General features: G+C 55.6%; 1 pseudogene; it reads right to left on the minus strand.

Moving 5' to 3' along the window:
- Positions 1-293: 293 nt before the first annotated feature.
- Positions 294-472, minus strand: LOC143432132 (U2 spliceosomal RNA; annotated as a pseudogene).
- Positions 473-4,594: the final 4,122 nt, after the last annotated feature.

A 4,594-nucleotide genomic window follows, 5' to 3' on the forward strand; every position in this document is an offset into this window, starting at 1 on the left:
CTACCCGATGCGTTCAACACCACCGCATCGGGAGCACTTTAAACTAATCACGCGAAATGGGACCTCCACCGAAATTCCAAGTGTTAGACTTACCAAGTCCGAAGTCCACCAGCAAGCCGAACGCACTGATCACTGCACCACACACGGACACAGCACGCGCGACGCGGATGATAACGCGACACTCCGGTGAGCGAGTCGAACACAGGTTAAAACGAATACTTAAAGCTACTGATGGATAAATCAAAGTGTGTGGGTTTGACTAGATAAATAAATAAAACTGATTCTTGGAAAAGGCTTATTGAGCCGGTCCCAGAGGCACTGCAATACTGGGTCGACTCGCGGCGGAGGTGGAGCAAGCCCCAGCGGTCCGCCTTTTTCCAAAAATCAGGTTAATATTCTGACTCCTAATGAGGAGTGTATCAGATATTAAGCTGATAAGAACAGATAAACGCTTCTTTTATTTTCAATCAATGTTCCCCTGAGGCCGAAGCCCCAGGAGTGTACAATCATTTTACAATATATTCATGCGTGTATGCCGCACGTATTACACTTAGGTAGAAAAATTTTTCATATAAACTATGCTGGGAAAGACCCCTGTCGCATCGTCTCATATAACTACAATAAACTCTAACAAGCACATTTCATCCCATAAAATAATAATTCTGTCATATAATATATTGGCGATATAGATATAAATATGGATATGAATATAAATATAAATATTTCATGGTATATATGTGTACCATACTAAGGTATAGTAACTCATACTACAGACATATAGCAGGTAGCTAAATAAATAAATAAACAGGTACAGCTTCGAGCGTGTATCGCCGTGCGGACGAGCGCCTTATCTGAGTCAATCATGCCATGTCGGGAGGTGCCAGCCTCTAAGGGGCCACTAAGGGGTCAGTTCTGCCATACAACAATCAGTCGTGGACTCCGTTGTGTGCACATTGAGGCTGAGTGCAATAAATAGAATAAATAAATAAAATACATGGGTAGATAGATATATAGATAGGTACATGGACAATGGCCAATAAATAGCTTGATAGATAGATGGGTGAATAATGTGAAGTAGATGGGTAGAATAGAAAATACAAAGAGAAAATAAATAGCTAGATAAAATGAAATAAACTAAAATAACATAGCGTCAGATCAAGTAAGACAAAATGAAGTAAATAAATAAAATAAAATAAAATAAAGTAGGGTAGAACAAGGTACAGTAGGATAGAATAGAATAAGTAAATAAGGTGAAATAAATAAATAAAATAAAGTGAAATAAATAAAATAGATAAAATAAATAAAATAAACAAAACAAAATAAGTTAAAATGAGGTTCAATAGAATAAATAAATAAGGTAGAATAAAGTATAATAGAATAGAATGAATTAAAACTAAAATAGAATGAAATAGTCGGATTATCACCCAATCGACCCTTGTCCCACCATTCCTTCATCTCTAAAGTGGAGGCTATAGATGTCCACCCATATACTCATCGGCAGGCCTCCCGACCCGCAGGTGTGGAGGCTTCAGGGATCCGCAGGCGACACCACCCCAGGGACGCGGGCGCCTCCACTGCTCCCGCTCAGCGCCGCCGATGTCGACTCCGCCTCAGACGTACCCCGTGGAGCCCGGTACTGACGCACCCCGGATACATGCTCCACGTAGATATCTCTGGACCAGGCTATTGTCTCAGATATCATGAGACGCCTCATCAGCGCTGCATAACGCTGAGAGACGCGCAGCAGGTCCAGGACAAACTCGTTTCCCGGGTCCCACGCGCCCAGGGCGCCGACGACGAACGCATCTACGTGGACTCGGTAGCCGCGCCTCCGCAATGATTCGGCGAGGGGCTGATACTTACGTATCTTCGCCATCCTCGCCTCCTCAATTGCCTCGAGAGTGTTCTCGAAAGGCACGGCCACGTCGACCACGACGATGTTTTTCGACAGCCCGTGCTCCACGACGATGTCGGGACGCAGGGCTGCCAGCTCGCCGTCGACTCCCGGGACGCGCTTATTGACCCGGATCTCCCCTGGCAGACGGGCAGCCGCCACGAGCCTATGAACGAGGCCGTCATGCCGCAGCTGCCGGGCAGCGGAGTGAGGACCGCAGTGGGAGAGCACGTGGGGAAGGCCCTCGAACTCATGCCCGCAACGCCGGCAACGCTTGTCACCGGTCCCCCACCGACGTGCTCCATTTAGCGGCAACACGTCGAGGCGGGCCCGGTGAACGAAGCGCCAATCAGCGAAGCGGACATACCCCCCGGTGCGCAGAAAGTGGTTACTGACCGCGCAACGGGAGGTCGCGTCGAAAACCTTCCCCTGGTCAGGCTTCCGAAGAAGCCTTTCCAGGTAGCACTCTCCCACTGCTGCCCTCAGCCTCCGCGTGACTTGGCCCTTGGCAGCAGGCGGCACAACGACACTACGCCCATTCCGGGAGCGACAAACGACCGAAAGTTCTTCACGAACCTCGTCCCATCTCCAACTAAATCCCAGCCGCGCACATGAACGAATCCCGACGTTCCTTACTCGCGACCAGAACGAAGCCCGGCCCGCCGATGGCCTCGCCATCTCGCCCGACAAAGAGCCGGAGAGATAGTCGGCAAGGCCCCTGCTCCCAAGGGTCCGACCGGCCTTCTCCCGCACGGCGTCACACAGCGCTGACCTGGCCAAGTCCGCAACGACCGGATCGCTCGCATTCAATAACCTGAACGCGTGCGACACGGTCGCCACGTCGGCCAGATCCACCAGCGGGAGAAGGCCGCACCCACCCCAAGCGGGGGGGATATAGACCAGCTCCGCACTGGCACGCTGCGGGAGGTGCAACCACCTCTTTACCGTGCGTTTGATGACCCTGTCGGCATCGGCTAAAGCGGTTCTTCGCACGTGGCCTCCCCTGAACGCGAAATCGAGGCGTGGCAACAAGAATGTCGCCACGGTCTCGATTTTTTGCCAGGGGGCGAGCAGGGAATCGTCGACCGCGCGAAGATCTACTAACAAGGCTTGGATCGTCGGATACGGGGTTTGGTCGATCCGAACCCCGGTCGGCACTCCCAGATGCTCGTAACTCTGCCCCTCCGACAGGGCAGGAACGAGTCCCCCGACTAGACGGAACTCGGTGCCAGCGACTCTCCCGTCCCCTCTGATGTGCAGGGTTGCACACTTCGAGGGGTTGAAGGAGAGCCCCAGCTGCCGAGCCGTCCCCTCCGCTGCTTGCAACAGCCTTCCCATTCCGTCGACGGATGACGCGACGAGTGCCACGTCGTCTGCGTACGCCAGGGCTGTCACCCTATGCCCTCTCACACTCAGACCCTCCACCGAGTCCACGGCCCCGCGAACCATGGCCTCAATGGAAAGGTCGAATAAGATCGGGCTAAGTGGGCAGCCCTGCCTCACCCCCGACTTCATGGGGATCCAGGGCGTGTACCCTTCAGCGGTACGGACCCGCGTCGCCACGCCGTCGTAAAGGCTGGCGACGATGTTGATGAGCGGCCGGGGAGCGCCGGCACCGGCCAGCGAATCGATGATGGTGGCGTGGGGAACCGAACCGAAAGCGTTGGCCAGATCCAACCACGCCACCACCACCTCCCTACGCTGCTTACGAGCGGCAGCCATGGCCTGCTGAAGCACAAAGTTGTGCTCCAGACAGCCTTCGAAGGGCAAGAAGCCCTTCTGTGCTTGGCTGAGCCGCTTGTTGACTACGGCCCAACGAGTGAGCCGATCGGCGACGACCGCCGCGAAGAGCTTGGGGGTGACATCACCCAGGGCGATAGGCCTCCAATTCGATAGGTCCTCGCGATCACCCTTCTTGAAAAGGAGGACGGTGTTGGACTGCTTCCAGCGCCCCGGAATCTTCTCCATGCGGCGGCAGGTGTTGAATACCGCCGTAAGGAGGACCGCTCCTGGGTCCCCCCTCCGTAGGTCACCATAGGTCAGACCGTCGGGTCCGGCGGAAGAAGCAAGCTTCATCCGCTTTAGCCGACGGCTGACCTCGGCTTCCGTGAAGGGGGAAACCAGGGCATCGTTCGACTCAGTGGTCGGGTCCTCCCCATAGAGAGAGGGAAGGCTACCAGGGCGGGCTCGGAGCGAATAAACGTTGGTAAAGTGCTCCTGGACCCGTTCCAGGGGCACACTGCAATGGGGAGATTCTCCGGCGAGAATCTCCCGCACCGCGCGCTTCCGATCCGCCCTGAAGAGACGTTGAATTCGGGTAGCCTCCCCTACGCGATCCGGGACGCTGGGAGGGCCATCGCTCACCATCGAATTGGCCACATCGCCCCGACGCCCCTCACTCCCCGCGACCGGCCGGCGCCGACCGGCCCCCCCGTTGGAGGCGGCACTCCGTGCGCCAGCCCCGGGTCCCGCGGCCCTCCGCCCCTGAAAGTACTCGTCCACCTTCGTGGCGAGCGCCTCCAGTTGCTCGGGTGATCCCACCCCCTCCGCGAAGGCCACTAACCGCGCCCTTGCGGCAACGTCCACCTCCCGGCGTCCCCTAGATCGGGGTCTACCGGTTGGTGGCGCGCCGGACGCAGCGTCGCGACCTCCACCTCGGGGATGGGGCACCCTAGATTGCCGCGGGGCCCGAGGCTGAGA

Source organism: Xylocopa sonorina, unplaced genomic scaffold, assembly GCF_050948175.1.
Source record: "Xylocopa sonorina isolate GNS202 unplaced genomic scaffold, iyXylSono1_principal scaffold0027, whole genome shotgun sequence".
NCBI classification, from domain to species: domain Eukaryota; kingdom Metazoa; phylum Arthropoda; class Insecta; order Hymenoptera; family Apidae; genus Xylocopa; species Xylocopa sonorina.